The sequence below is a fragment of the Panthera leo genome, chromosome A3 (assembly GCF_018350215.1).
Source record: "Panthera leo isolate Ple1 chromosome A3, P.leo_Ple1_pat1.1, whole genome shotgun sequence".
Classification (NCBI taxonomy): Eukaryota; Metazoa; Chordata; class Mammalia; order Carnivora; family Felidae; genus Panthera; species Panthera leo.
Window position 1 is genome coordinate 86,754,978 of NC_056681.1, and position 13,222 is coordinate 86,768,199.

Here is a 13,222-nt window from a genome sequence, read left to right on the forward strand (position 1 = left end):
TTGGAACACCAGGCCTGGCAATGTCATCTTTATCTGCAGACCAGTGGCACTCAAACATTTTTATTTACCGTGATCATAGAAAGACATTTTCCATCATACGCTAGTACAAACATGCATTATAATATATGAAATATATAACTAAATGAAACAAAAATGTATTTACTACATGTAATATAATCTGATATCTTCTATTTCACTTGACTTCTTTTTCTTTTTTTTTAACGCTGGTAATGACACATGTAATTAAGTTCCACAAACCAGTCCCCACCTACCATCTGAAACCTCTGCTACAGCCAGCACGGATCACTCAGGGTTTCTAGCAGAGGAGCAATGTGATTAGAAGGATGGGTTAGAACAGTGCTTCTCAAGTGTTCTAAGGGGAAGGACTGATTTTCTAAGTTCCCAGTCTGCATGTACTTTATGTTTTAAAAGTACAATAAGAATGAGTTATTAGGAAACAAAGTAACGAAGAAACTTACAAAATGCAAGCCAATTCATTATCATTCGCTTTCAGTAGACACTGTGGAGTGGTGGCAAGAATGTGCTGGCTGGCAAACACCAGATGGGCCACAGGCTGAGGAGGCTTTGCCAGTACTTTTGATGCCCTGAAACCCTTGCCAAGTGGCTGGCCACACCTACCCTGCCGATCTCTGTCCTGAAGAGATTCCTATTTGCATAGTCTAAGGGGCTTTGCCAAGGAGAGATGTGCCACTGTGCAAGCTCCTGCCTTGTCAACAGAGCCTAGCTGCCTCAGTTTGCATCCTGACTCAGCCGCTAACTGGCTCTGGGCCTTGGATAAAGGACTTAACCTCTCCCAGCGTTGATTTCCTCCAGGATTGTCCCGGGAGATAAAATAGCAATCCTCACTGCAGGGCTTGGCCTATGGCCAAAATCTAGGTCACTCCCCCACCTTGTAACCCACATGGTTACAGTTCTGCCACTATGGTCATCCCCTGGCTTCCTGAGTCAGCCTCATCCTCCCAGGTCCCTTCTCTGTGTCCCTCACTGATCACTTGGGCCAAACCTTCACCCCGCCTCCGTTCCTCACTTGTCTGCCTCTCACTCTCAGGACACAGCTTGCATCCTACTTGGCAGAGGAAATAGTGAAGCCCAGCTGCCTCCCACCCCAGATTCTCCTCACCCCTGCATCCTTTCTCAGAACTCTCTACCCCTCCAGCCTAATCCCTGTACCTAAGCCTCACTTACCCATCCCTCCTCTCTCCATTGATGGAAGCGTCTTTCCATCGATGAGTCCCTCCCTCTTCTGGGAATCTTTCCAAAGAGTCCAATCTGGTCTCTGGTCTCTCCTCAGCCTAAGGCAATTTGCCCAGTGGTGTGCTGGTAAATATATAACAACAGGCCCTCTGGAGGAAAAAATGCAGGCACATATGAGTTTATTGTAAATTTTACTGACATAAAATATGTTTAGCAATTTACAAGTAGTAGTAAAATATACAGTAGTCTATACTGTAAATCGCATATAGTAAATTGAATCTTACAGAATACTTTCATTGATTTTTACCAACCTGCTAAGTCCATAACTAACCTATAATTGTAATTGACAAATGAATATAGTTCTAACATGAATATTGGTTGATATTTTTGCTTGTGCCAACTTACTGGTTGAAACAATGAAAGTGAAACAATCAAGATACATGTTGCAACTTCACTCCTTTGTCAATGGTATAAGCAATTTCTTTACTGAATCAGGTAATATTTTTTGAATACTGGAAGAACATCTGCTCAATTTCTCTGTTCCATTCACAATGTAATAGCTACAGGCACAATATGTATATAAGTTCAATGTGCATATTAACATTTTCTCCATAATTTTAAGTCTAGACAGTCAACAAAACAATAAATCAAGCCCTGATGTTTGGTGTTTATCAATTTCCATGGTGCAAATATTCCTACCATGGCTGATTTCAAACTACCAATGTGATGCCTCTGAATGCAGAGTTAGGAAGAAAAACACAGTAACACAACATCATATAGTATATTCATAGATATAACAGATGTAAATCATCTTAAAAGCATAAACAAAATACTCTGAAATCCTTAGAAGTGGTGAGTTTCTGTTTTTAATATAATTTACTTAATTGTAATTTTATATAATTTAATTTTTTAAAAATAGCCAAATTTAACAATTGTCTCACAAAATTCCTGAATATTTAACTTCAGCTCTTAGGATCATCTGAGCACACTTGGATCTGACCCCATCCCTCTAGCTCTGCCTTGAACTCACAAAGCTCTCCAAACCTGATGGTCCCTTCCAACGTACATTTTTCATGTCTTTTTTTTTTTTTTCAATATATGAAATTTATTGTGAAGTTGGTTTCCATACAACACCCAGTGCTCATCCCACAAGGTGCCCTCCTCAATACCCATCACCCACCCCCCCCCTCCCACCCCCCATCAACCCTCAGTTTGTTCTCAGTTTTTAAGAGCCACATTTTTCATGTCTTATAAGCAAAACTGAACTCATTCTCCTGCTCTCGAATCTGCTCCTCTCCAGGCTGCCATTTTGGTGAGGGGCTTCACCACCCACACAGGAACTCAAGCCAGAAACCATGGAATCACCATCCCACAACCCTCAAACCTCCTCTGACTGCAGGTCATGGCCATCCAAGCCCCACTGGAGTCTGCCCCTGATCTTTGTCCCTTGGCCTGCTGCTCTGCTCACACCCCCATCACCTTCTTCCCAGTCCCCCACAGCGTGGCACTGCCCGCTCCTGTCCATCTTCCTCATGGCATCAAAAGCACTATGTCCTGCTCTGTTCTGTACTCAGCAAAGTCAGGCTTCCCAGAGCCCAACAGTCATTGCCCCTTGTCCCATCTCTCCAGATCCACCTCTGGCATATCCTGCATACTCAACCTCTGCCCTAGCTGCAGAACTAGCTGCAGTTCCCTTAATGCATATCACTCTCCCAAACCTCCATGCCTGGCACATACCATTCCCTGTCCCTGAAATTAAAATTCCTGCTTCACAAATTCTTAAGTCATTCTTTTGGACTCACCTCAAATATTATCTCCCTAGTGAGCACCCCCTACTCCAAGCAGAATTCATTCATTTGTTCACTAATGCATTCCTTCATTACTAATTTTTATTTATCACTAACTATGCGCCAGATTCTACGCTAGGTACTAAGGATGCAAAAATGAGCCAGGCTCTTGGAAAACTCTAATAGGAGAAATACAACTAAGGCAATCAGCCCCCTGATAGAGCTCTATGGAGGGTTCTGGGGAAGAGCAGAAGGGGGACACCTTTACAAAGGCTCCTGGGAGCTGTAGCCCTTGATCTGAGCTTTGTAGGCAGGAGTTAGCTAGGGGAGGAATGTGAGAGAGTGCTCCAGGAAGATGGTGCAAAGGCCCTGAGGCATAAGAATGCAGGCCACTATATGTGATTCAGTTTGGCTAGCCTTCAAGGGTCAAGAGAAGACCATGAAGGAAGGCAAGACCAGATCTAGAAGAGTTTTAACTGGCATATGGAGAAAGCTTGATAAATAGTGATTCTGACAGTGATAAAGGCAATGGGGAGCAATGGAAGTCTTCCCAGTCTAGAATTACAGGCCTTTCAGAAGGATCGATTTGAGAAATAGAAGGGAGAGATACAGGGTAAGAATCAAGACACTGGGTGATAGAATTGGCCACTGGGTTCTCAGAGCAGCTGTGGTGGCAGTTTTCCTTGGAAGCCAAGATGACTGGACTGAGATGTGAGGAAGGAAAGGGGTGTTCTAGGTGAACAGGGGGGATGGTGAAGTGGGATCATGAGTGAGGCACACAAAGAGATCCCACTTACCCATCAAGAGCCCAACCTGCAAACTTGCCTTTCCTTTCTTGTCACACTACCTTCCCTCAGTTTTTTTTAAAATGTTTATTTATTTTGAGAGAGAGAGAGAGAGAGAGAGAGAGAGAGAGAGAGAGAGAGAGAAAGTGCACATGCATGAGCAGGGAAGAGATAGATAGAGAGAGATAGATTCCAAGCAGTCTCCATGTTGTCAGAGCACAGCCCTGAAGTGTAGCTCAATCTCACAAACTGTGAGATCTTGACCTGAGCCTAGATCAAGAGTCTGACACTTAACTGACTGAACCACCCAGTAGCCCCTTCCTTTAGGTTTTTAAAGGGGCCTTGCTCCCTTTAGCAGAGGGCCTTTGACCATGCTGTTCCTCTCCCTGAAGAGCTTCCCAGCCTCCTCCCCCATTCTTTAGGAAATTGGTAAGTTTGGAAAGCACCCAGAATTACTTGAGGAAAAGGATCTGTTTGCAGCAGATACATTTGAATTTGCCAAGAGACTTTACTACCAGTTTCACTCACTTAGAGACAGAAGCCAAGTTACGGTTTTCTCCCTGTGGCCCATGTCTTCATAAATAAAACTTGGGCCGTGTCCTTCACTGTGCATCACACAAAGCAAATGCCCAAAAATTATTTGCTGAATGAACAGTCAGATGAATGTAAGAGCCTGGCCAAGGCTGCGTATATAATGTACCCCTAACCTTTTCCCCATGGTCAGCGAACTTGTTTTCGATTAGAATTTCCAGATGTCCTTAGGGCCACAGGCATATATGTTGGAGACTGCACACCTCAGGACACAAAGGGTTATACCTGTTTTTGCTCAGAAAGTAGAGGAAGTTGCTAAATGGACCAAAAGAAGAACAGCATGCTTGCTGCTCTCCATCTCTCCTCTGGTCCCCAGCTGTTGCCTCATGGAGGGTCAAAACAGGCCAGATAAAACCTGTCCAACTCACAGCTCCAAAATAACAGGAGTTAGAAATGTGACCCAACCGAGGTTCTGTCCCACCCAGCCCTGTTTCTCCCCACTTGCGGCCCAGGGAGGCTCTGACCCAGGACTGGCCACCTCAGGCCTGCCCCATTCCTGCACCAAGTTCCCCAGATTTCTGTTTTGAGACTCTATTCTGATCTCTCATGAGATCCAAATCTGTGTTCACTTTTGGGTAGTGGGCCCGGTTTTCATCTTCTCTGACAAAAAGTCAGGTGTAAGTCAGGGAAGGATGGAAACCTATGATCCTCCCACCCCTGCTTCTCCACCCACTAGCTTCTCAGAGGAGCTACAGTAGCGACTGTCCTTAAAAGCCAGACTCAGCCCCACAGTACCTCCCTCTCTCCAATCTGATCTTGGTGATGTAGCAGTGTAGATGAGCAGTCTTCACCCTCATCCCAAACCCAGAAGGCGGAACCAGCCAGGACTCAACCCCAGAGCCAATGAGGTGGAGTTGGGAGCCCTCATGCAGGCCATGGGACCTGAAGGAGACTGATTCTCTCCCACAGAGCAGAGACCAACCAAGACCTATCCCTGGATATAGAACACATCCTTCCTGGAACCTGATACAGGGCCTTTGCCCAGAGGTGATTTTAGACCATTATGTATTGAACGTTCTCCAGAATTATTTGAGTGAATGAATGACTGATATTAACACTGAGTCAGGAAGCAATCAAAACCTGTATACTTCTGGGTTAAGAAAGGGGCAGTCATGCAGACCCCCTTCTCCCTCCAGGTTCAGAATGTCACAGTCAGTAAGATGGCATGACATCTCCTTCCCGCATGGGCGCAAGTTACCTCTTCCCCATACTTCATTCCCACTTTCCTCTTTGTCACTGTGCCCTGTGCAAAGCATACATGGAGAGCCCTAACTCAGATCAACCTATGTGAAACTGTCTGAGGACAGGAAGTCTAGAATACCTCCCATAAAACACACACACACACACACACACACACACACACACACTCTCTCTCTCTCTCTCTCTCTCTCTCTCTGAAAAAGCACAAACTGGGCAAAAATCTGGGAATTCAATTTCAACAAATCATTTTTTTAAGTTATGGGATTTCCCAGTCTCTCAAAAGAAAATTACACCCCCAGACAAACATATATAAGTAAAAAACATACTGGCAGCAAGCCAGTGGGTGGGAAATCACCAGCAAGGGGATCTCTGTTCCCCTTAGAGTTCTATAATTGTTCCAAAGCCATTGTTCCTGCTCCTGCAACCAACCATACTGTAAGTTGTGTAAGACGCTGTCGAAAGAGCACAGGGCTGAAAGGCAGGAACCTCAAGTTCCAAACCCACAACTGCCCCAAGTAGCTGTGTGACCTTAAATGAGCTCCTTAGCATCTCTGGGTTGTCCTATTTCCATCTATAAAATTACGGATGTCCTTTAAATCTTCTGTCTTGGATTTCAACTATATTCACAGTTCCTGGCCCAGCGCCACCCAGGAAGCGATTAACAAGTACAAATGAGGAGAAATGGTCCAACACGATTTTTGCATCAATATAACCTCAATATGAATTAAGATACCATTTCCCAACAAGTTCATCAGGAAAGTTGCACAGAAGGCATCTTTGGAAGGTCACAATGCCTTGGGATTTTCTCCTTTTCCATAGCCAATTTTTAGCCCATGGCATGAAAAAGAGAGAAGTAGGAGTAACTCTGTGGGGACAGTGAAGGGATTAACTTTACAGAACCACTAAGGCAGAGGCTTGCTTGTGTCAGTCTGAGCTGCACCACTCCAGGCCCTCTTGGACCTGTCTCTAGGTAATGAGCCCTAAATGTGGGTCCCTGCCGTTGAGTGGCAATGACAGTGTCATGTGTCTGCCCAGGGAGTGGATGTAAACCCAAACCTCATCAACCCCACCCCAGCCCAGGCTAGGGTACTCTCAGACCACTTTTGCATGAACACAACTAGTGCCTGTCCCCAGCCACTGGAGAAAGGAAGACAGCCCTTTGCAGGGTTGGCATGCAGCCAGGGTCCTGGGCCTGAGTCCAGGTAGCGACCCCGAACTCAGAATATTTCCTCAGAATGCTTGCTCTCATCTCCAGAGAACCCTAGGGAGAGAGTCCTTGTGTTCCTCCCAACACTCTCTCCATCTCTTCAGCATCCAGGGAGACACAAGCACCTGGGAGTTGTTTGTTTCAGGGTGGGTTTTCCTAGGTTAGTTCTGAGGATGGTCACACAGTGTTCCCAGGACATTTGCCTTCTGGTCCCCTCTGCATCCCTGAGGGGACATAAGCCAGTGGGCTAGAAAGCTTGGCTTCAGAAGGACAGCTCTGCCCCTCACCTACCATGTGGCTGTGGGAAAGCTACTTGACCTCTATTTCCTCTTTCATGAAATGAAAGTTATCTGGACTGAATGAGCACTCAGGCCAAGCCCAGAGCTAGCTCATATTTACTGTGATGATTACACAGACCTACAAGAGAAACCCTCATAGATTAGACCAACAACAGGCCTCAGGGAAAATCCATCAGAAATGCTGCTAAAGGGGTCCTGGTCAGGTCACACGATAGGGACTGGGAAAGGTCAAGAATGTCAAATAAAAGAAAACCTTGCCCCCTCCCAAGAAGACTCTGGGATGGTGAGTGTCCAGGGCTGCTTTAGAGCTTATGGAACCCATCCCCTCACTGCACAGCTGAGGAAATAGCCTCAGAGACAATGTATGGCATGCCTGAGGACCCACCACAGGTTTGTGACAGTATTTGGACAAGAGGACATATCTTCCAATTTCTTCTCAGTGTGGCCAGATTATTTTCTCAGACATTAATTTGTGTTTAGATGACTGCATTTTTTTCTTTTCCTTCTCATTGCAAGAAAGTCTTAAATCTGTCCTCTTTTGAGTTTCAGAACTAGACAGAAGTCACCCTGGGCCCTTTTCTCCTTTGCATCTATTTTCCTGAGCCTGAGTTTCTTGCAGACTCAGAGGAGTGTCTTGAAGGCCACCCTGGGAGGGAGAAAATGAAAGTAGAGAGGGAAGTGGGACCCTGAGGAGTAGGAAGAGAATCCAGACCAGTGCCCTGCACCTTCAAGAAGCAGTGGGCCTCAGAGGTGGGGAGGTAGGGTCCAGGGCACAAAGCCTTAGGCATGGCCTGAGGGCAGAGTCTGAGCCTCCCAGGCTACCTGGGCCCGTGAGACAGAGCACAGCCTACAGCAGTACCTCTTTCCTGGGCACCATGAGCCTCCTGGATTCTGGGCTGACCCTTATCAGGAAGGGGCCTATAATGATAGCAATAGAATTTCCTCCCCGTCAATACAATTGGAGCTCAGGGTTAGAACTGAGTCAGTCCCAAGAGCATTTCTTGTCCTTCTGGGATGGTGAACTGAGATTCATACTATCCACATAAGGCACTGCTCAGTCCCCTTCATGACATCATTCCCTATAACCGTATCACCCACCCATACAGTGCTTTACAAAGTGCTTCACAACAGTCCATTCAGTCCCTGAGATCCTCACCATTAACCAGATGAAAAAGAGAGAGCCCAGAAAATGGACCAGATTTGCTCAAGTTCACATAGGTGGTAAAAGAACCAGGACAAAATCCTCATTCTCCTGACTACTGGACAGAGCTCTTTATGTCACTGCCTACCAGTACTGCTCTTTGTACACAGCTGGCCTCGGGTTACTAGCAGAGCTTGCTCTCTCAGAGAACACACCTCACTGTCACCCAGGTTCCATAGCTCAGGGCAGGCCTCTTCAGGAGAAACAAGGCCTGCAGGGAACATCCGGCAGTCCAACCCTTCCTGGGTGACACTGCCTTGGTGACTTTGCAGGATGCAGTGATGACTTTCTAGATGCTTACCTGACATTGGCTGTATGTCAGGTTGAATTGAAGCTAAAAGCTTAGACATTGACAAAACCCCCTATCAATGATTGGGAAATCAAAAACAAAAAGTATAAGTGATTACCAGACAGATGAAAAGAGTCTATAAACCCACTAGCCATTAAAAAATGCTCAACTTGGATGCCTGGGTGGCTCAGTCAGTTAAGCATCCAACTCTTGATTTTGGCTCAGGTCATGATCCCAGGGTTGTGGGATTGATCCCTATGTCAGTCTCTGTGATGAGCATGGAGCCTACTTGGGATTCATTCTCTCTCTCTCTCTCTCTCTCTCTCCCTCTCTCTCTCTCCCCCCACCTTGGCCCCTCTCTCTGGCTCACACTCCCAAAAAAAAAAATTTTTTTTTTTAATTATTAAAAACAATGCTCACTGGATGCCTGGGTGGCTCATTTGGTTATGCGTCCAACTTTGGCTCAGGTCATGATCTCATGGTTTGTGAGATCGAGCCTCACATCAAGCTCTGTGCAAAGAACACAGAGCCTGCTTCGGATCCTCTGTCTCCCTCTCCCTCTGCCCCTACCCTGGTCACACATGCTCACTCCCTCTCTCTCTCAAAAATAAACATTTAAAAAATGCTACCTTAAAAAATGGCCAGAAGACATGAAAAGACACTTTCCCAAATAAGACATCCAGATGGCCAACAGACACATGAAAAGATGCTCGGTATCACTCAGCATCAGGGAAATACAAATCAAAACCACAGTGAGATATCACCTCACACTTGTCAGGACGGCTAAAATGAAAAACACAAAAAATAACAAGTGTTGGTGAGGATGTAAAGAAAAAGGAACTCTCATGCACTGTTGGTAGAATGCAAACTGGTACAGCCACTGTGGAGAACAGCATGGAGGTTCCTCAAAAAGTTAAAAACAGAACTGCCCTATGATCCACTAATTACACTACTGGGTATTTACCTGAAAAACACTAATTCAAAGGGATACATGCTGTTTATAAGCAGCATTATTTACAACAGCCAAATTATGGAAGCGGCCCAAGTGTCCATGGATAGATGAATGGATAAAGAAGATGAATAGATAAAGAATGGATAAAGAAGTGTAATATTATTCATCCATAAAAAAGAATGATATCTTGCCATTTTCCATAATGTGGATAAATCTAGAGGGTATAATTCTAAGTGAAATAAATCAGTCAGAGAAAAATAAATACCACAAGATTTCACTCATACGTGGAATTTAAGAAACAAATGAACAGGGGCACCTGCGTGGCTCAGCTGCTTGAGTGTCAACTCTTTATTTCAGCTCAGGTCATGATCTCACAGAGAGCAAACCTGCGTCCATCTGTGCTGGGCATGAAGCCTGCTTGAGATTCTCTATCTTTCCCTCTGCTCTTCCCTCTGTTCCTCCCCCACATGTGTGCTCTCTTTCTCTCTCTCTCTCTCTCTCTCAACAAACAAAGAAACAAATGACCAAAGAAAAAAAGACAAACCAAAAACCAGACTCTTAACTCTAGAGAACAAGCTAATGGTTACCAGAGGAGAGGCGTGGGAGGGGATGGGTGAAATAGGTAAAGGGGATTAAGAGTACAATTATCTTGATGAGCACTAACATATGAAATTGTTGAATCACTGTACTGTACACCTGAAACTAATATAACACTATGTTAACTATACTGAAATTAAAATTAAAAAAATTTTTTTTTCATTTTTTTTTTAATGTTTATTTTTGAGAGAGAGAGACAGATCACGAGCAAGGGAGGGCAGAGAGAGAGGGAGACACAGAATCCAAAGCAGGCTTCAGGCTCTGAGTTGTCAGCACATAGCCTGATGCGGGGCTGGAACTCACGAACCGTGAGATCATGACCCGAGCTGAAGTTGCACACTTAACCGACTGAGCCACCTAAGCGCCCTGAAAAAAATTTTTAATTAAAAAAAGAAAGAAAAAATCCAGAAAGAACAATATTTAAAATTTTTTAAAAATGTTTATTCATTTTTTGAGAGAGAGAGTGTGCGCACAAGTGGCGGGGGCAGAGAGAGAGGGAGGGGCAGAGAGAGGGAGACACAGTATCTGAAGCAGGCAGCACAGAGCCTGACGCAGGGCTCAAACCCATAAATGGGGAGATCATGACCTGAGCTAAAGTCAGATGCTTAACCAACTGAGCCACCCAGGTGTCCCAGAAAAAAACAGTACTTGAAAAGTGACAGGGGCACCTGGCTGGCTCAGTGGGTAGAGCATGTGACTCTTGATCTTGGGGTCATGAGTTTGAGCCCCACTTGGGGGCTTACTCAAGAAAATAAATCTTTAAAAATGAATAAATTCATTAAAAATTAAAAAAAATAAAATAAAAAGAGTGACAAAACATTGTTTCCAAAACTGTATGCTTATTTCTATAGCTGGCATCATAGCATTTACATTACATTTATCATTCATGTAATGATATATGTTTTTTAACTTCCTGCATATATGACCTAATAAAATATTCATATACTTAAAAAAAGAAAAAAGAAATGCCCACTAAATTCACACTATTATTGCTGCTGTAATACCTATTAGCTTGGCAAAGTCCTTCCCCTATACTACTGGTGGGAATATAAATTGATACAACCTTCCTACACAAACATCAAAAGCCTTGAAAGTATTCATATGCTCAAATACAACATGGTATCCCAGACTGGATCCTGGAATGGATAAAGGACATCAGTAAGAAAACTAATAAAAGTCAAACTCAGGGGGCATCTGGGTGGCTCAGTCGGTTAAGCATCTGATTCTGGGTTTCGGCTCATGTCATGATCTCATGGTTTGTGAGGTCAGGCTCTGCACTGACAGCAAGGAGCCTGCTTGGGATTCTCTCCCTCCCTTCTCTCTGCCCCTCCACCCCCCCCCCCCCCACTGAAGCTTAGTTAATAGTAATGTACCAATGTTAACTTATTAGTTTTGATGAATATACTCTGTCTGGTTAGATAAGATATTAACATTAGAGGAAGCTGTGTGAAGGGTATGTAGGAACTCTGTACTATCTTTGCAACTTTTCCATAAATCTAAAATTATTTCAAAACAAAAGGTTTATTTCTAAAATGTTTATAGATTCTTTTACCCGGAAATTTCAATTTTAGGATTTTACCTCAAATCTTATCACAGATGTATGGAGCACCTGGCTGGCTCAGTCAGTAAAGCATGCAACTCTTGATCTTGGAGTCTAGGTTGGGGGCATAGAGCTTACCTAAAAAACAAACAAACAAACAAACAAACAAAACCCTTAAAAAAACCACAACACCTAGCACATTAAAAAAACACCTATTAAAAAAAACCCACAAAACTTATCAGAGATGTAGATGGACATTTACATACAAAGATACTGCACCACCTGTGATAATCACAAAAATGTGGAAATTATCCACATGTCCAAGAATAGCAGGTTAATTAAATAAATTGTGATGTATCTAATGATGACAGAATGTGGTCAGAAACAATATTACAATATTTGTTGACATGAAAAATGCTTACAATAGAAAGTAAAGTGAAAGAATTAAGACACAAAACTGTATCTATTTTAAGCTTAATACAATTTTTTAAATGATGTACATAAGCAAGATATGAAGAAATACACAATATATTAAAGGTAGTTATTAATGGGTTATATAGAGAATCTTATTTTCTTCTGAGTACATTTGTATACCTTGTAAATGTTCTACAATGAACATATATGGGGTTTTTGTTTCGTTTTTTGTTTCTTTTTATTTTTAGAGAGAGAGAAAGTGCAAGTGGGGGAGATGGGCAGAGAGAGAGAGAGCCTTAAGCAGGCTCCACGCTCAGCACAGGGCTTGATTCCACAACCCTGGGATCATGACCTGAGCCGAAATCAAGAGTTGGACACTCAACTGACTGAGCCACCCAGGTGCCCCATGAACATATGTTTATAATCCAGGAAAAAAAGGTATCAAAAATCCCCAACCCACAGCACTTCCTCAAAAATTTAAGCACAGAATTATCATATGACCCAGCAATTCCACTACAAGTATATATTCAAGAAAACTGAGAACATACATCCACAATAACACCTGTGCATAAATGTCCATAGCGATATTATTTATAATAGCCAAAAAGTAGAAACAATCTACACATCCATCAGGGTAAATAAAAGTTGTATATCCATACAATGAAATACTATTCAGCACTAACCAGAAATGAAGTACTGACACATGCTGCAACATGGATAAACCCTGAAAACATTATGTTAAGTGAAAGACACTAGACACAAAAGGCCATTTATTACAGGATTCCATTTATATGAAATGTTCAGAATAAGCAGATCCACAGAAACAGAAAGTAGACTAGTGGTTGCCAGGAGCTAGGGGATAGTCTGTAACTACTAAAGGGTCCAAGGTTTCTTTTTTGGGTCATGAAAATGTTCTGCAATTAGTGATGATGGTTGCACAACCTTGAGAATATACTAAAAAACATTAAATTGTATACTTTAATGGGTGAATTTTGTGGTTTGTGATTATCTCTCAAAAAAGGAAGGAAGGAAGGAAGGAAGGAAGGAAGGAAGGAAGGAAGGAAGGAAATTTCCCTATCCAAATGCTACATTTCACTGCTTCTCATAATTTTCTTTCAAAAAACTGTTTTCTTACCTTTAAATAA

General features: G+C 43.3%; 1 long non-coding RNA gene across 10 annotated transcripts in view; it reads right to left on the reverse strand.

Moving 5' to 3' along the window:
• Window positions 1-13,222, reverse strand: part of LOC122216163 — a 103,922-nt gene that overhangs the window by 5,216 nt on the left and 85,484 nt on the right. For 9 of the 10 annotated variants that reach the window (XR_006200751.1, XR_006200753.1, XR_006200759.1 and 6 more), the window contains 2 exons: window positions 11,703-11,801; window positions 1,207-1,364 (listed from right to left, as the gene is read on the reverse strand). This is a non-coding gene — a long non-coding RNA (uncharacterized LOC122216163). The remainder of the gene's footprint in view (window positions 1-1,206; window positions 1,365-11,702; window positions 11,802-13,222) is intronic. The other variant, XR_006200748.1, reaches the window with a different exon arrangement.